The sequence below is a fragment of the Scyliorhinus torazame genome, chromosome 11, assembly GCF_047496885.1.
Source record: "Scyliorhinus torazame isolate Kashiwa2021f chromosome 11, sScyTor2.1, whole genome shotgun sequence".
In the NCBI taxonomy this organism is placed as follows: Eukaryota; Metazoa; Chordata; class Chondrichthyes; order Carcharhiniformes; family Scyliorhinidae; genus Scyliorhinus; species Scyliorhinus torazame.
In genome coordinates this window covers 188,026,177-188,051,216 of record NC_092717.1, presented here as the reverse complement: position 1 = coordinate 188,051,216, position 25,040 = coordinate 188,026,177, and the positions used below count along the sequence as shown (strand labels likewise).

Sequence of the window (25,040 nt, the reverse complement as noted above, 5' to 3'; positions counted from 1 at the left end):
GGAGAGAGAAGAAAGAAACAAAGAAAGAGATAGAGAGGAAATGGAAAAAGAGAGAGAGTTTGAACTTCGGAAAATGGCTCTGAAACATGAAAATCAGTTAAAATTGGCAGACGCAAAGGGACACGTACAGTTGGAGGAGATGGATGAGGATAATGAGACTGAGCGTCATAGTCGAAGACGTGGTGAGGATCTATTTAAATATGTCCAAGCATTGCCAAGGTTTGACAAGAAAGAGGTAGAAGCCTTTTTCATTTAATTTGAGAATGTAGCTGAACAAATGCAATGGCCAAGGGACATGTAGGTATTACTGATTCAAACAAAGCTGGTAGGTAGAGCTAGTGAAGTGTTTGCATCACTACCGGAGGAGGTATCTGGAACGTATGAGGAGGTGAAGAAATCCATCTTAGGTTCATATAAGCTAGTGCCTGAAGCTTACAGATAAAGGTTTAGAAATTTAAGGAAAGAATTTGGTCAAATATACATGGAGTTTGAAAGGCTCAAACAGAGTAATTTTGATAGGTGGATAAGGGTTTTGAAAATAGACCAAACGTATGAAGCTCTCAGAGAAATTATACTTTTGGAGGAGTTTAAAAATTCAATTCCTGATGTAGTGAGAATTCATGTGGATGAACAGAGGGTTAAAACTGCGAGATTAGCAGCGGAAATGGCAGATGATTATGAATTAGTTCACAAATCAAAGATTGTTTTCCGACATCAGTTTCAGCCTGTGAGGGATAGAAACTGGGGACATGAGAAATACTCAAGTGGTAAAGGTGTTCTGATGGGAGACAATAAAGAGAGTGTGCCTCAGATTAAAAAAGAAATCGAGGAGGGTGGAAAAGAAATGAAAAGTTTCAGATGTTTTCACTGTAATAAACTCGGCCATGTAAAGTCACAGGGTTGGTGGTTGAAGAAAAGCACTGGGAAGGCTGATGTGGTAAATCAGGATAAGACAGTGGTGTTTGTTAGAGTGGTAAAGGAAAGCCCAAGGGAAGCGAAGGAGGTGCAAATGATTGTACAGCCTGTTCAAGAAGTAATTGTTAAGAAGGTGCCAGATGTATTTAAAGAATTTACTTGTGTGGGTAAAGTTTACTCATGTGTATCAGGAGGAGCAGGTAAAGAAGTCCCAATTTTAAGAGATCCAGGGGTTGTCAATCTTCAATGATAAGAGATGAGGAATTATGTAGTTTGGGAATAATATTGCCAGAAAAGGTGGTGATATGTGGAATTCAAGGTGAGAGTAGTAGCGTTCCATTATATAAGGTAAGGTTGGAAAGTCCAGTGAAGAGTGGTGAAGTAGTAGTAGGAGTAATAGATAAACTATTTTGTCCAGGAATACAGTTTATCTTGGGTAATGATATAGCTGGATCGCAGGTGGGAGTGATGCCTACTGTGGTTGATAAGCCAGTGGAAAATCAGACAACTGTAGGGTTGAAGGACGAATATCCTGGGATTTTTCCGGACTGTGTAGTAACAAGGTCGCAAAGTTACAGGTTAAGACAAGAGGAGAAATCAAAGAGTGAAGATGAAGTTGAAGTGCAATTATCAGAAATGATTTTTGATCAGATGGCTGAAAAAGAAAGGAAAACTCAAGCTAAAATCCAGAAACATTTTTATTGGCCTGGACTACATAAAGATGTAGTTAAATGTTGTCAATCATATCACACATGTCAAGTGATAGGGAAACCTCAAGCAGTGATAAAACCAGCGCCCTTAATACCCATTCCAGCATTTGAGGAACCTTTTACGAGGGCCATAATTGATTGTGTAGGACCACTTCCTAAAACAAAATGTGGGAATCAATATCTTTTGACTCTCATGGATGTGTCTACTAGGTTTCCAGAGGCCATTCCAGTACATAATATTACAGCTAAAAGGATTGTGGAGGAGTTACTTAAATTCTTTACTAGATATGGACTACCCACAGAAATTCAATCGGATCAAGGATCAAATTTTACTTAAAAATTATTCAAAGAAGATATGGATAGCTTAGGAATAAAACAATTTAAATCAACTGCGTACCATCCAGAATCGCAGGGAGCGTTAAAAAGGTGGCATCAGACATTAAAGACAATGTTGAGGGCGTATTGTCAAGATTATCCAGAGGATTGGGATAAAGGAATTCCATTCGTATTGTTTGCAGTTAGGGTGCACCTAATGAGTCTACCAAATTTAGTCCTTTTGAACTAATTTTTGGTCATGAGGTAAGAGCACCACTTAAATTGATTAAGGAAAATTGGTGGGTGAGAAATCGGAAATTACACTACTGGATTACGTGTCAAATTTTAGGTAATGATTAAATAGAGCAGATGAATTGGCTTGACAACATTTGAAAATTGCACAAAATGCGATGAAACGGGTCGCGGACAAGAAATCCAAAGTTCATAGTTTTGCCAGTGGGGATAAAGTTTTAGTATTGTTACCAGTGGTAGGGGAGCCTTCAAAAGCTAGGTTTTGTGGACCTTATCAGATTGAAAGGAAATTAAGTGTGGTGAATTATGTGGTAAAAACACCAGATAGAAGGAAGACTCACCTAGTGTTTCATATGAATATGCTTAAAAGGTACTTTGAAAGGGAAGGAGAGAAAAAGGAGGTTTTAATGATTCTAACTCAAAGTGACGAACCAAATCCAGATGACTGTGAATTTGACATACCTCAAATTAAATTGGAAAATGAGGATGTTCTTAAAAATTGGGATGAATTGTTAAGTTACCTTCCAGAGGAAAAAACGAACTGACCTGAAAGAGTTATTGATATCACATGGGCAAGTTTGTGGAGATAAATTGGGAAGTACTAAAATGGCTATACATGATGTAGATGTGGGAAATGCTGTTCCTATTAAACAACATCCATATAGACTTAATCCTTTAAAATTGGCACAGGCTAACAGAGAGATTGAGAGTATGCTGAAGAATGGCATAATTGAAGTGGGTTGCAGCCAATGGAGCTCACCCATAGTGATGGTACCTAAACCAGACGGTACCCAATGGTTGTGTGTGGACTATCGAAAGGTGAATGCAATTACAAGAACGGACTCTTACCCTATCCCACGTTTGAGGGATTGCATTGAGAAATTGGGACAATCTGCTTTTATTTCCAACTTCCAGACCTGGGGCGGGATTCTCCGACCCCCCCGCCGGGTCGGAGAATCGCCGGGGGCTGTTGTGAATCCCGCCCGCGCGGGCCCCCCCGGCGATTCTCCGGCCCGGATGGGCCGAAGTCCCGCTGCTAGAATGCCTGTCCCGCCGGCGTGGATTAAACCACCTCTCTTACCGACGGGACAAGGCAGCGCGGGCGGGCTCCGGGGTCCTGGGGGGGGCACGGGGCGATCTGGCCCCGGGGGGTGCCCCCACGGTGGCCTGGCCTGCGATCAGGGCCCACCGATCTGCGGGCGGGCCTGTGGCGTGGGGGCACTCTTTTCTTTCTGCCTTCGCCACGGTCTCCACCATGGCAGAGGCAGAAGAGACTCCCTCCACAGCGCATGCGCGGGGATGCCGTGAGCGGCCGCTGACGCTCTCGCGCATGCACCGCCCGGCGAAGTCATTTCCGCGCCAGCTGGCGGGGCACCAAAGGCCTTTCTCGCCAGCTGGCGGGGCGGAAATCAGTCCGGCGCGGGCCTAGCCCCTCAAGGTTAGGGCTCGGCTGCTCAAGATGCAGAGGATTCCGCACCTTTGGGGTGGCGCGATGCCGGACTGATTCGTGCCGTTTTTGGCGCCAGTCGGCGGACATCGCGCCGATTGCGGAGAATTCCGCCCATGGAAAGAACATTTGAAACATCGTATGGAGTTCTTCGATCGACTTCAGGAGGCGGGTTTGGTGATGAACCCAGCCGAAAGTGAATTTGGAGAAGCCCGAATCATTTTCTTTGCGGGGTTTCCGATACCCTCAAGACGAAGGGAAATAATGCGATCTCCTAGCCTGAATGGATTTGATCGAACATTTGTGCATAGATTTGGTGGCGTGATTACTCCACTGATGGACTTGCTAAAGAAACGCCAAAAATTTCAAGGGACAGCGGACTTTCAACAGGCATTTGACTGCCTGAAAGCTGTGATCACCAATGCTCCTGTGTTGGAGAATTGCAAGGGGTTCTGTGGTCAGATTGAACTAAATGATCTGATTCTGAAGAGAAATGCCGAGGAGTAGAGGAATGGATGGATAGTGCAGAGACTTTGTTCAAAGAGACTGTCAATCAAGAAGGATTTCGGTTGGAGGAAGAAGAGCAAAGAAAAATGGACTATATTATTATGCCTGTTTGCGTGTGTTGTTTTTACTGTGTGCATTTACAGTCCGTAACAGTCTTCCCGAACAGGCGCTGGAATGTGGCGACTAGGGGCTTTTCACAGTAACTTCATTTGAAGTCTACTTGTGACAATAAGCGATTTTCATTTAATTTCATTTAATTTCTTAGTGGATGGTGGAAAAGTGAAAAATGAAACCATCTTGAAGTTGATGGGGTTTTTTATTTTCTTGGGGGGAGGTGTCATGTGAGAGTACCTTTAAGACATGGATGTTTAAGCAATGTACCTTTAAGAAAACAGTGATGTCAGAGAGTAAGCTCAGGTCAGCCATTTTGAAGTTGCAGGTTGAAAAAGAGCTTATGTGTGTTTCCAGAGAGCTGCAGTTTGAAAAAGCAGCTTGTGTGTGGCTGTGTGTTTCCAGAGAGCTGCAGTTTGGAGGAAAAGAGCTTGGGGAGTGTCTGTGTTTTGTAGTGAGCTGGATTTGCTGTGATCTCTGCCATGAAAGACTATCTCATGATCATTTGGGTGATCTCATAGATCATAGAATTTACAGTGCAGAAGGAGGCTATTCGGCCCATCGAGTCTGCACCAGCTCTTGGAAAGAGCACCCTCCACTCTATCCCCATAACCCAGTAACCCCACCCAACACTAAGGGCTATTCTGGACATTAAGGGCAATTTATCATGGCCAATCCACCTAACCTGCACATCTTTGGGCTGTGGGAGGAAACCGGAGCACCCGGAGGAAACCCACGCACACACGTGGAGGATGTGCAGACTCCGCACAGACAGTGACCCAAGCCGGAATCGAACCTGGGACCCTGGAGCTCTGAAGCAATTGTGCTATCCACAATGCTACCGTGCTGCCCTTTAAATTCATAATAGTAAAGCCTTTAACCTGATGTGATTCTGTTTAAAGGTGTTAAGTCTCTTGTAAGTTTGAAGGAACATTTTGAAGAATTATTTACTGTTGCAATATTTTCGGAGTTATCTTTGAAGTAAGGGCTGTTAAGAGATCCAATGTTTATTTAAAATGTTAAGTTGAGTTCATGGAATAACATTGTTTTGTGTTTAAAAACCCACGTGCCCATAATTGTAATCCCACACCTAGGGAACAAGCCGTGTGCTAGGAAAAGCAACAAATACATTAAAGGGGGAGGTTTGTTGAACTCTATGATACATTTTGGGATTCTGAAAACGCCTCGCCCATAACAATACCGCAAACCAAACGGTTGCGTAACATTTCTGACAAGGTCTCACCATAATCACAGTACTCCGCAATCCTGCGTAGCCTGGATAGAAAATTGGCAAGGGATTCTTCTGGGGTCAACTCAGCGGTATTAAACCGGTAACGCTGGACTATCGTGGATGGGGTTGGGTTAAAATGTTGCCCCACTAAGTTCACAAGTTCATCAAACGTTTTGGTGTCCGGCGCAGCTGGGTACGTATGGCTCCTAATCACCCCAAACGTATGTGGGTCGCAGGCAGTGAGCATTATGACCACCTGGCGCTCGTTTTCGGTCTATATACAGCAGCAGCAAGTCCTTGCTGCTCACTCTCCTCTAGCCGGTTCCAAACTGACCAGCTTTATTTATGCAGGGAATCTGCTAATGATTTCTCCGCCCCCTCATTGGGGAAGCTCATACTCCCAAAGGATTGTTTATAGAATTTACAGTGCAGAAAGAGGCCATTCGGCCCATCGAGTCTGCACTGACTCTTGGAAAGAGCACCCTACCCAAGCCCACGCCACCCTATCCCCATAACCCAGTAATCCCACTCAACCAACACTAAGGGCAATTTTGGACACTAAGGGCAATTTAGCATGGCCAATCCACCTAACCTGCACATCTTTCGACATTGTGGGATTAGCATTAGTCCCCAGCCAGTGGTAAACAGGCAGGTTATAACAGGGCCATTGAGTATTGATTTTCCATTTTACCTAGTGTAAAATATGGAGACAGGCAGTCTAGAAACTCTATGCTCTTTAGGTGTTGGTCCATTCTTAAACAATGATATGTGTGAATTCCACAGTCAGCTGTGAGGTACTTTCACCTTTTTCCATTTTAAATTGGGTACTGATACTGTCTGTGGTCCAAATGCCAAAAGTCACCTAATTTGTGGCAGCCACCTTAACAGCTTGTTTGTGTTCAATATCTAAAAGTATTGAGTGAAAGTTCATGTGACATGCCTGTATGACATTCTAGAATTGTATATGTAAAATTATTATTTGCTTTTTTAATGTACAATCACTTTTTAACTGTGTAATAATTTCCTTATTTATTTTATGTTAATCAATGTAGACCAATTGTGATGTAACCCTGCGTGTGGAATATGTCTCATGGTGGTTACAAGGAACGTCAAGATAAAAGATATGAAGACTAAAGATATGCAAACTGTACTGAAATGCACTGCAGGCCGAAGGCTGAAGCAATAAGCTTAAAGCCTATGGGCTGGGCAAGAAAGGCCTTAGAAATCAAAATTGCTGTGAAACCAGTTATTTTCAAACTCAGGGTTGCGACTCGCGGGCGGGTTATCAGGAGGATTACGGAGCAATCGGTTCCTCCATTCCTGCTGTAGTCCCAATCACAGGAGAAGCGCCAAACAGATGCTATGGGTTTTTACATGGAGAATTGCGGCCGCTGCCTCCTGTTAAATGAAGATACAGATTTGGCTGCTCATAGAGTCTTCCAGCCAGAAGTGGCAGCAGAACGTAGGTCACATGACTTGACGAGAAGCGCCATCCAGGGACGTGCTTTTGCCGCCAAAGAAGGGAGTAGAGTTGCTTCGATGTTGCAGCTGCTGGCAAGCAAGGCAAGTGAACTGTGATAAAATGAAAATGGCTTATTGTCACAAGTAGGCTTCAAATGAAGTTACTGTGAAAAGCCCCTAGTCGCCACATTCCGGCACCTGTTCGGGGAGGCTGGTATGGGAATTGAACCATGCTGCTGGCCTGCCTTGGTCTGCTTTCAAAGCCAGCGATTTAGCCCTGTGCTAAACCAGCCCCATCATGATGATCAATGTTTCTTTTTTAAGTAAGTGACGGCCAGAGAATCAAATAGGCAGTTTACCTATTAGAGTGGATCTTACAATGGAATCTGCTGGAGAGAGCTGGACAGGAGAGTCCAGGGCAGGACAGAGCAGTGGCAATGGTAAGATCTGCAGCATCTCTGGTTAAACAGCCCTGCAAAAAAATTTAACTCGGATCAAAGAAGTATGAAGATGATTTCTTGAGATCTGGTTTTATTAATTGTGACAACGCAAATAAGGAGGCAAAGCCCATGTGTGTTATATGCAGGGAAGTACTGGCAAATGAGAGAAGATTCTGAATCTGAAAGAGAAGTTTTGTGTGAAAAATGTATTCTGAGGTTGAGTCAGTTATTAACTTACAGCTGACCATGAGGCTGTCAGAATCTGGTGGAGCATCGCCCAGGAGTATCCAGTGCTCAGTAACACAGCATTTCATTGCTATTGCCCTTCATGATGATCCACATGTGTGAGGTTGGATTTTCCATTTTCATAAAGGTGAAGCCGGCACAAAGGAACTGGCTGAACTCTGCATCTGATATACACATTGCCCTCTGCTCCTTTGAAACGGATTCAAGCGAGATCGTGAGGAGAAAGCAGGCTCCCCTTTCGCATTAAACGTTAAGTGAACATGGCATGTGTCACAAAGATCGGCCGGCGTAGGTCCCGAAGGTTGGCCAGTTGCCAAAAGTGGGTCCCGGGAAAAAAAAGTTTGAAAAAGACTGCTGTAAACCAACGTATTATTTATCTTTTTAATGTTTATCACTTTTTTTACTATATAACCATTTCCTTCTTTCTCTTATATTAATCACAATGTAGACCAGATGTGGTGTAACCCTGCGTGTGGAGACTGTCTCATGGCTGTAACGTGGAACATCGAGATAAAAGATATGAAGACTGAACTGTACTAAACTGTACTGTGGGCTCAAAGTGCAAAGCATGTTGGTCAATTTAGTCAAGCCAAAGTTTTGCTTGCATCAGCAAAGTTCTTTAAAATGACTTAAATAGTAGGAGGGCTTGTACCAGGAAAAATCAGCAAGGGGAAGTTTCTTTGTTGCCTTCTCCCAACTCTGAGATTAATAATGGTGTTGGAGATGACAAGTAGAATCAAGCTGGCTACGACACTTCAAGTTTGACCTTTATGTGGGCCTACCAAGGAACATCTGTGAAGACCTGGAGGGTCTTAATTATTGGATCTGGGGTTCTGCAGTTTGGTGGGGGAGGGTTGTTTCTGTGCAGGGATGGTGGTGGAAGGATGATCCTAGAGGGCAGGGTTAGCTCTCTCTTTAGTGGGGTCCATGGTAGAGTCCATGGCGGCACAGTCCAGGGGGCACGGTAGCACAGTGGTTGGCACCAGTGCCAGCGACCTGGGTTCGATTCCTGGCTTGGGCCACTGTCTGTGCGGAGTCTGCACATTCTCCCCGTATCTGCGTGGGTTTCCTCCGGGTGCTCCAGTTTCTCCCACGAGTCCCAAAAGGCGTGCTTGTCAGGTGAATTGGACATTCTGAATACTCCCTCAGTGTCCCCGAACAGGCAGCGGAATGTGGTGACGAGGGGCTTTTCACATTAACTTCATTGCAGTGTTAATATAAGCCTACTTGTGACACGAATAAAGATTATTATTAGATGAACTGAGAGTACTGGGGCAGCAGGGAGAAGAGTCATAGTGAGAGTTGAGAGTGTGGTATGAGAGGGTGACAGGTCCAGGGTGATAGTTGGGTAGGGCAAGGGTTCCTGGGGCGGTCACGGAAATGGATGGAACAAATGGCTCAGATACCAGGAAGGGGCAAGGTTGGGGTTGGAAAGGGGATGGTAACATATTTAGGCTCATAGGGGACGGAAGGCTTGTGGAGGATGATGGTTACATGTGCAGGGCTAATGTGGGCAGATTCAAGGGTAACAGAAGGGAGAGGAATGGTTATATTGAGTCAGCCAAAAGCGATGGATGGAAGTTGGTGGGTGACAGGGGGAGGGTAGAATGTGTTGGAGCAAGACTGGAATTATTTTTAAAATTAATTTGTGCGATGTAGGCATCACTGGTTAGGCCAGTATTTATTGCCTCTCCCTAATTACCCTTGGGAAGATGGTGGTGAGCTCCCTTCTGGAACCGCTGCAGTGCCTGAGGTGTAGGTACACCCACAATGCTGTTAGGGAGGGAATTCCAGGATTTTTACCCAGCAACAGCAAAGGAACAGCGATCTATTTCCAAGTCAGGATGGTTTGTGGTTGGAGAGGAACTGATTATGTTCCCATACATATTCTGCCCATTGTCCTTCTAGATGGTAGAGATCAAGGGTTTGTCTAAGGAGGCTTTGTGAATTCTTGCAGTGCATCAGTGTGACACGCACCATTCATAGAATCATAGAATTTACAGGTGCAGAACGAGGTTATTAGGCCCATCAAGTCTGTACCAGCCTGTGGAAAGAGCACTCTAATTAAGCCCATGCCTCCACCCTATCCCCGTAACTAAGTAATCCCACCTAACCTTTAGGACACTAAGGGGCAATTTAGCATGGCCAATCCACCTAACCTGCACATCTTTGGACTGTGTGAGGAAACCGGAGCACCCGGAGGAAACCCACGCAGACATGAGGAGAAAATGCAATCTCCACACAGACAGTCACCCGAGGCTGGAAATGAAACCAGGACCCTGGAGCTGCGAGGCAGTGGTGCTAACCACTGTGGCACCGTGACGCCTCATTGTTGTAGTCTCTGCTATACAATGCTGCTGCTCAGAAACTGCAATCCCTCAAAGTGGCAGGAGGGTCTTTCCAGGTGGGTGGAGTTCAAATTGAGCAACATTGGTTGACAAAAAGGAACCCAAATAATCATGAGGCAATTGAAGGAGAACAATGTTCAGTTATGTTCTCCTCACAATGGTGAAGCCCATGGCTGCAGGTTTCCTCCATGATTCATGGATCTCAGAACATCGAGAACCCAGCAAGGTCTGGAGCCTTTCCTCTGTGCTATTTTCCATCTGCTGCTGTCAGAGGCAGGGATGAAGGGAGGGAGGGAGAGAGGGAAGTGGATGCCTCCGGGTGGTATGGTTAATGGAAGGTGGCAAACTCCCAATTTTGGTGAATGTTCATAGCTGACGAGGTCTTATGCAGTTAGTCTTTTTATGCTGCCAAGGCAAAACCCTCTCTTTACAGTCACAAGGGTAATGGAGGCAAACTAAGTAGCTTCAGATGGAGGGTTCTCACAAATGTCTGTCATCATTCCAATCAAAGAGCAGTGTCTCCATGCACAGTCGTGTATGGACAGGTGAAAACTAATTTCTGTCCCCCAGGATGTCCTTCACATGGAAGGGGTGTGGTGGGGAAACAATGTCTACAGACAGGAGGGGGGTAATTGATTTCTTCTGTCCATAAACAGGAAGGTGTTTTGATTTGCTTCCCTCTTATAAGCAGTGGCGAATTTCCCAACCCCTCAGTATTGGTCTGATCCAATCTTCTAGTAACAACCCCACAGCAAACTTGAGACAGTGAACACAAAAGGTTTGTTTATTTTCACTCACTCAAAACTGTTGGTGGAGGGTCGTAATGTTGCCTCCTTTGCATTCATACAGTAAAAGAGGGATAGAGAAAAAAAAGATTTACTGTGCAGAGATCACATTGTCTTTGACCAGGGATGTATAGCTCTCATCTGGGTCCCAATCCAAATGTCTCAACCATTAAGAATTGAAAGGAATATTGCAGATCCTCTTGTCCTAGCAGATGAGCAGCCTCTATGACTGGCATGAGAGAATGGAGCTCCTGAGCCGCACCTGGAGATGTGCAACACAAAGTTCACCAACACCATCTTCTCACGGTAGAAACAACAATAAAATAGTGGGAAGAAATCTGAACTTCCTCTCCCCACTTGTCCGTAAACAGAGGGGTTTTTGAATTATTTTTTAAGTGGGCTGTGATGTATTTCCCCAAACCCTCAATTTGTGTAATCCAATTGAATAACTCACAACAAACTCAGGTTATGATTAACTCAGCACGTTAGTTTATCCACATTCCAACCCCGGCAATGATGCGGCGGGGAGGGGGTGGGGGAGAACAGTGGTGGTGTTCACAACCACACACACATAAGGGGGGATAGAAAATAGGAAGATTTATAACTTTGGGCAACAACAGAAAAAAGAACCACATAAATTAATATTAATTCACGTGATTGCCGAATCCAAGTAGCTGGTTTAGCACAGTGGGCTAAACAGCTGGCTTGTAATGCAGAACAAGGCCAGCAGCGCGGGTTCAATTCCCGTACCAGCCTCCCCAAACAGGTGCCGGAATGTGGCGACTAGGGGCTTTTCACAGTAACTCCATTGAAGCTACTTGTGACAATAAGCGATTCTTATTATTATTAGCCAAAGGTCATAGAGTGCTTCCTACATGGCAGAGTTTAACCCTGATGAGTCTCTGGTTGGAGACATTAACAAAAGAATTGTTGAAATGAATGAAGCTGCAACATGATGGAGATTCTCTACTTGGACCTCCATCATGTTTTCAAAGAGGTCTATTGGTTGAGATAGTATGAAGATAAGAAAGAGGAGCAGAACTCAGCCACATGGCCCCTCAAGTCTGTTCTCTGTTTAATAGGATAATGCTGATCTTAAATCTCACCTGTACTTCCCACCCTTGCTTCCAATCTCTTAGTGTCCAACAATCTACCTAATTCAACCTTGAATCAACTCAACAACTAACCATCCATAACACTCTGGTGCAGAGAATTCCAAAGATGTCAACTTCCTGAGTGAAGAAATGGTTTCTCATTCTTAGCCCCAAATCGCTGAGCCTTTATCCTGAGTCTATGTTGGAATCAATCTGCTGAACATTCATTGCACCTCATTTAAGGTTTCATTATGTCGAGAGATCAAAACTGCATGAAGTACTCCAGATTTGGACCAACTGCAGTCTTACACAACTGCAACAAGATTTCTTTATTTATGTACTCCCCACATTATACTCCAGCTAGCCCCAATGACTTACCCAGTCAATATCACTTTTGCAGACTCCTTCTGAAATCCTCACATTGTCAAACAGCTCAACAACAGGTACGATTGAGTCTGATGTTTGAAGAATGAGGAATGCGTTCCTGGCTGTTTGTTGAAAGGTTCCATGAGATCTTCAATGGCCATCCAAGTATGTAGTTAATTAGGGCACCTAATGCATCACCATCTCAGTATTGAATCGGAAATGAACTAAAACCCACAACCTCCTGACTCCGTAGCAAGAGAGAGTTACCATCCTACTATTTTTTGGATATTCTGGCTGGCCCCATGGAATTATTTTTCTAAGATCCTTGCCCCCCCATCCCTCAAGCTGGTTTCATGTTTCCATCCACCTGGTTGGAGCTTTGTCCCTTCTGTCAACTCCTGACAACCTCTCCACCTTATCTCCCCACTCTCCCGCTTAAAACTCCTTGCCTTCCCTTTCTCTAATTCCTGTCCTTCCATGCTCCTCTCTAACTTTCTCCATCTTTCCTCTTCACCCCCAAATTTCATGCAGTTTCTCCAACTCACTGTCCCAAGGCATGGTGTCCCCCAATGTGCAGCAGTGACGATTGTGAATCTGTCAGCATTTGCTGTGATTACACCACTGAAACTGACAGCAACTTCTGGAAGTTGTACATGCGCAGATAATGGTGGAAATATAGAAGTTGCTGTCAGTAATTCTAAACTTCCCACAGGGTCCTCAGTTGAAGCCCTACCATTTCAAGGAGAAATCACTGAACAAAGAAAACTTGCCCTTTTGCTCTACTCACAGTAAAAGCACTAGAAAAAGGTAACACTTAGTTGAATGATGTTCTAACGATGTACTAAGTTCATAATTGTTGACAAACAGCCTAGTTGGTCCTGAAAATCTAATTTTATATTTTTGCAATCCAAATTTCTCCCACTATCATAGAATTCACAATTTAAAAGTAAAATAATTTCCAAATTTATGTGCGATATTTTGGTTCCTAACTTAATCCCATGTGGATGGCCCATTAATCATTTATTTCATTCTCAGTAAAATGCTAATTCAAAGTGAAAAACTGAGTGTATTTTACTTCCTGGTTTGCTGTATGTGTCCACAGATCCCCAAGCTAGAAGGGCAGGTATAGAAGGTAGTTAGGAATGCGCACAAGATAGGCATGCAGAACATTTTTCTTTATTAACCGAGCCAAAGAAGGAATTGTGAGGTGGGATGGGCAAAAGCCTGGTGAAAAAAATCATATTTTTAGGACCATCTAAAACGAATAGTTGGGCTCCTATACAAAGAGTGGCCTTGTGGTCATGGTACGAAAGGGCCTGTTGATCTATTGAGAATTGTATCACAACATGAGTCAGTGCCTTCAGGAGACAAACAGACAAAGGGAATTACTCACAATTAAAGTTTTCATCAGAGGCAGGTTATATTGTCGCGATTGAAATCATTCCAGCTGACTGTCAGTCAGTGCTTAAGGAATTGAACAATTTACACCCACCCCCTTGGCTTAAATAAGTTGCTACAGTGCAGCCAAGTCACTCCAGCACATGCATATGCAACTGGCCTTAAAGGCACTCTACCATGCAACATTTTTCATAAAGAAATTCCATTCATTTGGATTAATTTGATCAATTATTTGGCATAAAACAGAACATTCTTTGAAAATGTGCTTGAAGACCCCTGCAGGAAATGAGCAGTGTGTTGGACATATCTCATTAGAAATTAGAGCAGAATTGACAATAAACTGGGGTCATGGACTGCACCATCTCTCACAGAAAGGTGCTTGGTATGGTGATAGCGAAGAGGAAGAGAGGACAGCAACAAATATGTATTTTTCTTTCATAAGACACAGATACACAATTGTTTGTGTTTATACGTTGCTCAATGTGGAAAAATATCTGAATGCTTTCCAATGGAGATTTGGAGATGATTGATGAAGGAAGAGGCAAAGGAGAGATTTGGAAGAGGAAAAGAAAGTGAGGACAAGCAGGTTTCAAATACAGCTTCAAAGAACAGGGATGCAAACAAGAATATTTGACATTATGTTGCACCTTACCATATCCTCAGTGTATTGTAAACAGCTTAAGATATGATGATTTTCTTTCTGAATGTAGTCACTGTTGTAATATAGGAAAACATGGTAGCAAGCTCGTAGATAATCTGTTTCATTAATTTTGGTTGAGGGAGGAATATTGGACAGGACATTAGGGAGAACTCACCTGCTCTTCTCTGAATCACATTTCATCTGGTGCACTGTTGCACTGCCTCAGTATGGCATTGAATATTGACTGGCAGAACAATATTTATTTAATATTTAATCCATACTTCATCTGACCTCAGAGCATTTTAATAATAATAATTTTTATTGTCACAAGTAGGTTTACATTAACACTGCAATGAAGTTACTGTGAAAAGCCCCTAGTCGCCACATTCCGGTGCCTGTTTGGGTACACGGAGGGAGAATTCAGAATGCCAAATTACCTAACAGCATTTGTGGGAGGACACCGGAGCATCCGGAGAAAACCCACGCAGACACGGGGAGAACGTGCAGACTCTGCACAGACAGTGACCCAAGCCGGGAATTGAACCTGGGACCCTGGCGCTGTGAAGCTACAGTGCTAATCACTGTACTACCATGCTACAGTGTTATAAAGGCAGCTTTACTTTGTATCAAACCCATGCTGTACCGTCTGTGGCAACGTTTGATGGGACACTTTGACGGGAGCTTTACTCTATATCACTGATTCTCAAGTGATCCATGTGGATCCTCAAGATGCCCCGCTGGCTGGTCCACTAATGCACTATGCCATGGCTGAGAAGTGAGAACAGGCCAGAACCCTCAACCCGACCAGTTGTGTGACGTCACACACTAGACCAGCACCGGCTTGTCCAGCACGAGTCGTAATAAGTGTTAAAAACAATGGTGTTGTTTTATAAGCAAGATTTATGTAACTGTTATGACATACAACTGTGAGATCGGATTTTCAACACTTGTGGGGCTTGAAACAAAGAGAAATGATTTGAAAAGGGAGCCCAAAATAAGACTGAAGCTTACCAGCTGAAAAACCAGACATCAACTCATTGGTGTCTCATAAAAAGCAATGCTATTCTACTCATTAATGGTCATGATGTTTTGTGCAGTGGTGGGTAGGACGAGAAGGAAATCTTTCGGTTCAAAGATGAAAATGTTTGAGAACCATTGATATCTAACCCATGCTGTGTTTGGATAGTGCAATGGAAGTTTTACTCTATATCTAACCCATCCTGCACCTGGTTAAGGAGTGTTTGATGGGCAGCGGAGAGACATCTCCACTGTGCCTTCCCTTGGAGTATTTGGTGTAGCAATAAAGAAGGAGATTTATGAAGGATTTCACCAGATTTTGTCACTGGATCCCAAACTTGGAACAATACTGGCCTGAATTTACAGGGTAACGAAAGCTCAATGCCCGACATACTGAGAGTCAGCGGGGAATGTGTCGCTGCTGACTCTGGCAGGCCTGCTGCCATTTTACGCTCAATGAGCATTGATTGGCAGCAGATGGAAGTTCTATCTGCATTCGAAACATAGAATAGAATCATAGAATCATAGAATTTACAGTGCAGAAGGAGGCCATTCGGCCCAACAAGTCTGCACCGGCCCTTGGAAAGAGCACCCTACTTAAGCCCAAACCTCTACATTATCCCCGTAATCCAGCAACCCCACCTAACCTTATTGGACACTAAGGGCAATTCAGCACGGTCACTCCACCTAACCTGCACATCTTTGGACTGTGGGAGGAAACCGGAGCACCCGGAGGAAAACCACGCACACACGGGGAGAACGTGCAGACTCCGCACAGCCAGTGGCCCAAGTCTGGAATCGAACCTTGGACCCTGGAGCTGTGAAACAACAATGCTAGCCACAGTGCTACCGTGCCGCCCCTATTTGGATGGAAATCTCATCTTGGAGAGGTGGCCAGAAGAGGTACTGCAGCACCCTGCCTGAACCTAAGTCCTGGACCACATTTCAAGTAAGTACCCCGAGCAGGATTCTCTGTCGGCCAACGCTGAAACCGGGAAAGGCAACTGGGCGGAGAATCAGTCATGAGGCCAAAATTCTGCCGGCGCTGGGTGCATACCAGAATGCCATGCTCTGGTGCCTCGACAGCAGTTTTAATGTGTTCCACTCCGCACATACAATAAACGCCATCCGCATATCATTAGCGGGCCTGACCGGGTATTTTCCGGGACTCTGCGATGCTCCGCCTTTGCCGATAGGAATTACCGTCGGCGGGTTTCACTTATGGTTTCAAAAATCAGCTGTGGCTGCTGAGGGAGAGAGAGGTGGTATGAGAAATGGCCAACATGTAGTGTGCCGACAGTTGTGCCGCTGGCTGGGTGGCTTCTGCCAGGGCCAGGGGGAGTAGGGGGGGGAGCGGGTGGTGGCCAGGAGGTGGGCTGTGGAGTTGACGTGGATGGACATGGAACACCATTGCTGCAGCCTCCAAGGCAGCCATGTGGCTGTGCACGGAGCTGACTGCCCACTGTGAACTTGGTACACGGGTCATGCCGGTTGATGAATTGCTCCAGGAGGTATTGAGGACCAGAGCTCCCAGGTCCCTGAGAGGCCTTCTGATTGAGGCAACCCTCCTCCTTCACATTTGAGATGTAGGGTGAAAGATATTGCTGTTTCCCACCCTTAGTCATCGGACCTCTGCCAGCCTAAAAATTAAGGCTGGGCTGGAAAAAGGCTGGAAGTAACCATTATCTGGCTATTTAAGGACCTTAATGGGGAATGGGTGGTCTTTCCGTCCGAGGCCATCCCACCATAAAATTGTGTCCGGGTCAGGGCAGGCAGAATCCTGAACGGAATCCCATCTATGGAATTTTACACACCTTTTCCGCCTCAAAACCCACCCGGGTTGGATGGGGTAATGCAAAATTCTGGCTAATGTTCCATAACACAGGGCCATTTAAGTTAACAAGCAAAAGGTTTATTCCAGAATATTCCAGACTAAGTTACTACATAAATACATAAAGCATTTAGCATTACGGCCTTTATAAATTAAGATATGGGGCGCGATATAACGGCCATGCCGTGCCAGAATTGGGACGAGATCTGGATCCCACCAACAATATTAAAGTGTGCAGTAAGGCTCAGTTTAATATGCACTCACCGGAGTTACCCAAGGAACGGCATCTAACCTGCATGCCTCAAAGATCCCAAGCTTGTGCTGGTTAGCACTGGTCTCCACAAATGTAGACCAAGTGAACCAGCACTTTGCGGGGGGGGGGGGGGGGGGTCTCTCAGGCAATTGGTGGCCTCTGGGTGGTTGGGCTCTGGGCAGGATGTTACCCTGGCACCCTGATGCCACCTGTGCATTGCCAGGCTGCAGTGCCCAAGAAGCATGTGTGACCGAGGTTGTCCTGCCCTTATGAGGTGGTGTGCAGGGTGCTCGATGACTCCCATGTAGGCGAGTTGGGGCAGAGGCTGTGGTGGAGGATCTCCAGTGCAGGAAATGGGCTAATGAGCTCCAATGCAGGAATGGGATTGAGTGCGGCCTCGGTGGGGCATTCGTCGCCGAGGTTCCGAAATGAAGCAGAGTCCCGTTCGACAGTGGGGCCATTCTCAACACTGCCAGCACTGGGAAACACCGGGCTAAACATGTTCGACACAGGACCTTTGGTTATTTCAGTTAAATTGCATCCTTGAAGTACAAAAGTCAGGAAGTTATGTGAATCTACGTAAAACAAGAGTTCAGCCCCACTGGGCACCACACTGTAGAAAGGTTTCAGAGAATTCAAAGAAGGTGCAGAAAAGATTTCCGGGAAGGGGCTAAGTAACATGGTTACACTGGGAAAGCTGGGGCTATTCTCCTTCGAACAGAGAAGGCTGAGTTGTGATTCCAGGGTATTTAAAATCAAAAAAGGTTTAGATCAAATAAAGAGAAATAATTTCCAATGTCTGAAGGGTCGATAGACAGAGAGCACAGATATAAGAGCCATGCTGAATGCCCCTTAGTACCTAGAGGTTCAGGTGGGGTTACTGGGTTATGGGAATGGAGGGGGGCATGGGCCCAGGTAGGGTGCTCTTTCGGAGGGTCGGTGAAAGTTCAACGGGCTGAATGGCCTCCTTCTGCACTGTAGTGATTCTATGATTCTATGATTCTAAGATGAATAGTAAAAGGACCCGGGACAACATGAAAAAAGTCCTTTTTTATTCAAAAAAGTGGTTAGGATTTACAATGCACTGCATAAAAAGGGTGATGGAACAGTTCCATCGTAGCTTTCAAAAGGAAATTGAATAAATACTCAACGGAGAAAGAAATTGCCGGGATGGGAAAGAACCCGGATGAGGAACTGGCTGGACTTCTCTTCAAAAGACTTGGTGCAGACTCAATGGGCTGAGTGGTCTCACGTGCTACACTACTCCACCATTATGTAAAAAGAAAAAACATCGCAGGCCTAAAAAGCAAGAGTTACATCTTGGCATAACTACCACGACTCACCCACATTAGACTGCGGCTACTGGCCCTGCCAAAGACCCAGTGTGGCGGGTTGTTAGCAATCCATACTTTCCAAAATAGATCCTTTGATAAGGGGGCTACAAGAAAACATATTTTACAAAATAAATAGTTTGATTTTTCTTCGGGGTCCACATTCACTCTGAATCAACTGGTAAACTGGCCTTTGTATACTTTAAAATGGAACACAAAAAAAACGGAGCAATAACTGTTTTCTCCTTCTGGGATCATTAACCAGGGCCTACGTCCCACAGAAGGCCCAAGGCACGGAAGTTCTCAATGCATGGAGTCTGCATGTCCTTTATAATGGAGGTATTTTCTTGAGTGGTTTGGAGACTCCACCCTGCAAGCCATTCTAGATTCTTTGGTGCTAGGATAGATTTGACAAGGTCTTGTTTCCAACCATCGTAGCTGAAGCTCAGGCAGAGAGTATCCCAGAACAGCCACAGAGCTCTCAACCCTGCAATTTTAACTCTGAGGTTCCATTCTGTCTGAAAATCATTTGTCGAACCTCCCCCCCGAACCCCCCCCCCCGCCCCCGCAACCTCCACCTCACCCTCCAACTTGCACTTTAGGACCAGTCAGCAAAATATTTAATTAATTGAGACGTATTTTTGAAAGGAAAGTCACGGAGACAGTGTGGGCATTGTGTGTAGGCAGTGACTGACACTGTGCCGTAATCCCAGGGAATGGCATTTTTATATTACTGTGCTCCAAATGAATGTAGACCTCAGCCCTCCGCCCACAAGTTAACAACCCCTCTCTTCAAACTAAATTGGATTAATTAAACAAAACCGTCTGGGAGAATAACTCAACTGCCTTCAATTAACTAACATGTCAACCAAATTTCTCTTTATCAGAAGCTCTGAATTGGTAAGTCACGCTGGTCGCTTTCCAGTGGGCCGAGTATAGTTCTTTACTCATGTGGCAGTATTTGTCCCCATGTTTTTTCCTGCCTAATAAATTAACAAAGGAGAATGTCAAGATAGTGAAATGTTTCCAGCGTTTTGTGATTGACCAAATTTACAATTGTCTTTTTACCTGCTGGTGGCTGGGACTGTGCGCTTCTTGCTTTATTTGTTTGGCACGATGTGGCAAGATCCACATTTATCATACATTCCTCGTTTCGTTGTGTTGTGCCAACTACGGTTAAACATATTCCTGGTGGTTTCATCACATAGTTGCCCCCCATGCTCCAGTTATTCATCGGCCAGCATAACCATCCTTGGATGCACTGTCTTCCTACACCAATTGGAAAGCAAAAAGACTCATTACCCATGATGCACGATCAATTGCACAAAGACTTGAGTTGGGTACAACTGAGGCTTTATTGCTCTAAGATGTGTGGCCTCCCACAGCAGCTGGCAAAATGGCTGCAGCATGGAGGACACACACATTTATACTCCGCCTACTGGGCGGAGCCAGCAGGCAGGGACTACCAACGTACCTGTAGTACAGGTCCTACCATACATCACCTAATAGAGGTGCAACAGTGGTTTACCACATTCACCCCATGTTAAAATTGAGTCCGGCAGGGGTGGTGGAGAACTATATACAACAAATGGTTTCCTTTTTACATTTATATTTACATTGAGATTTGATAGAGAGAAAAAAATTCTTTTGAAGTCCAGTGGACCAGTTAGAGGTTTAACCGGTCCGGGGCCTTGATTTGCCGCTGGGAGCGGCGTAGTGGTGGCAGCGATGCCGATGCTGGTCTGATGTCCGGAGCCTCGGGCGTGGGCAGGGGGAGGACGGTTGGTCCCGGGGGGATTGCTGCTGGGAGCGGCGGGCCAGGGGTGTGTGTGTGTGTGTGTGTGTGTGTGTGTGTGACCTGCTGGTGCCAGGTCCCTGAGGGAGACAGTATCCTGGCGGCCGTCGGGATACGCCACATAGGCATACTGTGGGTTTGCATGGAGCAATTGCACCCTTTCCACCAATGGGTCCGCCTTGTGGAGTCGGACGTGCCGACGGAGAAGGACGGGTCCTGGAGCTGCGAGCCAGGTCGGGAGCGACACCCCGGATGTGGACTTCCTGGGGAAGGCAAAAAGACGTTCATGGGGTGTGTTGTTGGTGGAGGTGCACAGAAGTGACCGGATGGAGTGCAGTGCATCAGGGAGGACCTCCTGCCAGCGGGAGACTGGGAAGTTCCTGGAGCGTAGAGCCAATTGGACGACCCTCCATTCCATCACATTCTCCCTCTCTACCTGTCTGTTTCCCCGGGGGTTGTAGTTTGTCGTTCTGCTGGAGGCGATATCCCTGCTGAGCAGGAAGTGACGCAGCTCATCACTCATGAAGGAAGATCCCCTGTCACTGTGGATGTAGGCGGGGAAACCGAACAGAGTGAAGATTGTGTTGAGGGCTTTGATGGCGGTGGCAGATGTCATATCGGGGCTTGGGATAGCGAAGGGGAATCTGGAGTACTCATCGACCACACAGAAAATACGTGTTACGGTCGGTGGAGGGGAGGGGCCGTTTGAAATCCACGCTGAGGCATTCAAAGTGGCGGGAGGCCTTCACCAGGTGCGCACGATCTGGCTGGTAGAAGTGCGGCTTGCAATCCGCAGAGGCCTGGCACTCCCTGGTGATTGTACTTCCTCGATGGAGTAGGGCAGATTGCGGGCCTTTATGAAATGGTACAACCGTGTGACGCCCGGATGACAAAGATTGTCGTGCAGGGTCTGGAGTCGGTCTACCTGTGCACTGGCACATGTACCTCGGGATAGGGTGTCTGGGGGCTCGTTGAGTTTACCGGGGTGATACAAAATCTCGCAATTGTAGGTGGAGAGCTCGATCCTCCACCTCAAGATCTTATCATTCTTGATCTTGCCCCGCAGTGTGTTATTGAACATGAAGGCTACCGACCGTTGGTCAATGAGGAGAGTGAATCTCCTGCCGGCCAGATAATGGCTCCAATGCCGCACAGCTTCAACGATAGCTTGGGCCTTTTTTTCGCCGGATAAGTGCCGAATTTCTGAGGCATGAAGGGTGCGGGAAAAGAATGCAACGGGTCTGCCTGCCTGATTGAGGGTGGCGGCTAGGGCGACGTCTGATGCGTCGCTCTCTACTTGAAAGGGCAGTGTCTTGTCCACTGCATGCATCCCGGCGTTGGCGATATCAGCTCTGATACGGGCGAAGGCCTGTTGTGCCTCGGCTGTCAGGGGAAAATGGGTTGACTGTATGAGTGGGCGGGCCTTGTCCGCATAGTTTGGGACCCACTGAGCGTAGTACGAAAATAACCCCAGGCAGCGTTTGAGGGGCTTGGGGCAGTGGGGGAGGGGGAGCTCCATGAGGGGGTGCATGCGGTTGGGATCGGGCCCCAGAACTCCGTTCTGGACCACATAGCCGAGGATGGCTAAGCGGGTCGTGCTAAACACGCACTTCTCCTTGTTGTAGGTGAGGTTTAGGAGAGTGGCGGTGTGGAGAAATTTGGCAAGCTTGGCGTCGTGGCCCTGCTGATCATGGCCGCAGATGGTGACATTGTCTCGGTACAAAAAGGTGGCCCGCAAACCGTACCAGTCGACCATTTGGTCCATCTCCCTTTGGAAGACTGAGACCCCGTTGGTGACGCCGAAGGGAACCCTGAGGAAGTGATAGAGGCCACCGTCTGCCTCAAAGGCAGTGTATGGACGGTCCGATTTACGAATGGGGAGCTGGTGATAAGCGGATTTGAGGTCTACCGTTGAGAAGTCCCGGTACTGTGCAATCTGATTGACCATATTAAAAAAGCGTGGGAGGGGGTACGCATCGAGCTGCATGTACCGATTGATGGTCTGGCTGTAGTCCACGACCATTCTGTGTTTCTCCCCAGTTTTAACTACTACCACTTGGGCTCTCCAGGGGCTGTTGCTGGCCTCGATGATGCCTTCCCGAAGCAGCCGCTGGACCTCGGACCTGATGAAGGTCCTGTCCTGGGTGCTGTACCATCTGCTCCTGGTGGCGACGGGTTTGCAATCTGAGGTTAGATTTGTGAAGAGGGAAGGTGGATCGACCTTAAGGGTTGCGAGGCCGCACACAGTGAGGGGTGGTAGAGGCCCGCTAAATTTCAGGGTTAGGCTCTGGAGGTTGTACTGGAAGTCCAGGCTGAGTAGTAGGGCAGTGCAGAGGATAGGGAGGACGTAGAGGTGGAAGCCGCTGAATTCTACGCCCTGGACCGTGGGTGTGACCATACAGTACCCTTGGATCGCCACGGAATGGGATCCGGAGGCCAGGGAGATTTTTTGGTTGGCAGGGTGTACCGCGAGGGAGCAGCACCTTACCGTATCCGGGTGGATGAAGCTTTCGGTGCTCCCAGAGTCCAGCAGGCAAGATCTCACGTGTCCATTGATTTTAACGCTGGTCAATGCGGTGGCCACGTTGTGCGGACGAGACTGGTCGATGGTCACTGAGGCGTGTCGTGGTCGGTCGTCGCTGGTGTCGGATGATGGAGAGCCCGGGGGCACAGGTCCTGGAATGCTGGCGGTGCCCATGTGCCGTGGGAGAGACAAGATGGCGGCACCTGAAGATCTTGAAGAGGACAAAATGGCGGCACCCATGGGCCGCACGTAGCAGGGGTTGAACAAGATGGCGGCGCCATGGGCCGCACGTGTTGCTCGGAGGGAAAGATGGTGGCGCCCACTGGCCATGCTTGGTCTGAGGGGGAGAAGATGACGGCGCCCACTGGCCGCGCGTGGTCTGAGGGGGAGAAGATGGCGGCGCCCACTGGCCGCGCGTGGTCCGGGGAGGTGAAGATGGCGGCGCCCATTGTCCATAAATGAGGGGGGAGGGGGCGATAGCGACGACTGCGCGGGCCTGGCACACCGTGGCGAAGTGCCCCTTCTTGCCGCAAGCCTTACAAAGGGCAGCGTTGGCGGGGGTGTTTCTGCTGGCCGCAAAAGTAACACCGGGGACCCCCCGGGGTTCGCAGGCTGGCGCGTGGTGCAGGCTTATTGGCTGGATAAGGCCCCCGCTGGGGTGGCCGTCTGTGGGGTCCACAATGCGTAGGAGGGGTGGGCTGCGCGGCTGGGGTGTAGGCCTGAACGTTGCACGAGGCGACCGTCATAGAGAGCGCTAGTTTCTTTGTCTCTGCTAGGTCGAGCGTGGCCCCTTCTAACAGTCGCTGGCGTATGAGGACCGACCCAATCCCCGTAACAAACGCATCCCGCATGAGGAGGTATGAATGTTCAGTGGCCGTAACGGCCTGACAGTCACAGTCCCGGATGAGTGGGATTAGGGCCCGCCAGAAGTCTTCTATGGACTCACCAGGGAGTTGAGAGCGAGTGGTGAGTACGTGCCTGCCGAATAGCGTGTTCGTCGTCTGAGCGTAATTCTCTTTGAGAAGCGTCATGGCTTTGGCGTAGTTTGGCGTGTCCTGGATTAGCGGAAAGGCGCTGGAGCTCAACCTTGAATACAGGATCTGTATCTTCTGAGCTTCCGAGACAGGGCTGGGCGCCGAGTTGATGTACACCTCAAAACAAGCTAGCCAGTGTTGAAAGTCCTTTTTGGCGTCGCATGAATGCGGATCCAGCTGCAGGCGATCCTGTTTGATACAGAGGTCCATCTTTTGTAAATCTAGGAGCAATAAATTGATGCACGATCAATTGAACAAAGATCTGAGTTGGGTACAACTGAAGCTTTATTGCTCGAAGATGTGTGGCCGCCCACAGCAGCTGGCGAAATGGCTACAGCATGGAGACACACATATTTATACTCTGCCTACTGGGCGGAGACAGCAGGCAGGGACTACCAACATACCTGTAGTACAGGTCCTACCATACATCACCTAATAGAGGTGCAACTGTGGTTTACCACAACCCAATTGGATGATTCTTGAATGTCAGCCAAACAACCTTTCCCCCTCACCAATTTTCTATATTTCTAAACCTGGTTTGGAGAAATGTTCAAAGAAAATGACAAAAAAAACACAATCTTTTTTGATGTCCTGATGATTTTACTCCAGGGTTGCACACAGCAGTCTCCTGGATTTAGGACAAAAAGCAAGTGGATACATGTAAACCATAATCTAATTAGATAGCATGCAGGCTTACAGGGCTGAATGGCCTGTTCCATCCTATGTAACAGAATACACAGTTCATTTAGACTGAGGAGCAGTTTATCTATTCACTGTTAGCTAGTTAACCTCACCCTTGTAACATTCCACCTCCGCTCAGCCCCTAGCAGTGAGCAGGTATTTTACACCTTGCCGGGGAGAATGATCTCCACACCTTTCCCTCTTCACTTGGATTTTCTTCCTTACCTCCTCCACCCCCTTTTTTTTGGCTAATGTTTTGGTTGCCCTTTATAACCTCTCCTTTTATGGTTTAGCATCCATTCTTTGAC

General features: G+C 46.9%; 1 long non-coding RNA gene across 1 annotated transcript in view; it reads right to left on the bottom strand.

Moving 5' to 3' along the window:
* LOC140386032 (uncharacterized) overlaps nt 1-24,262 on the bottom strand; it is an 87,417-nt gene extending 63,155 nt beyond the window's left edge. Inside the window, exons 1-3 of the long non-coding RNA XR_011933544.1 lie at nt 22,982-24,262; nt 19,767-19,967; nt 18,711-18,805 (exon numbers count right to left, since the gene is read on the bottom strand). This is a non-coding gene — a long non-coding RNA (uncharacterized lncRNA). The remainder of the gene's footprint in view (nt 1-18,710; nt 18,806-19,766; nt 19,968-22,981) is intronic.
* Nucleotides 24,263-25,040: the final 778 nt, after the last annotated feature.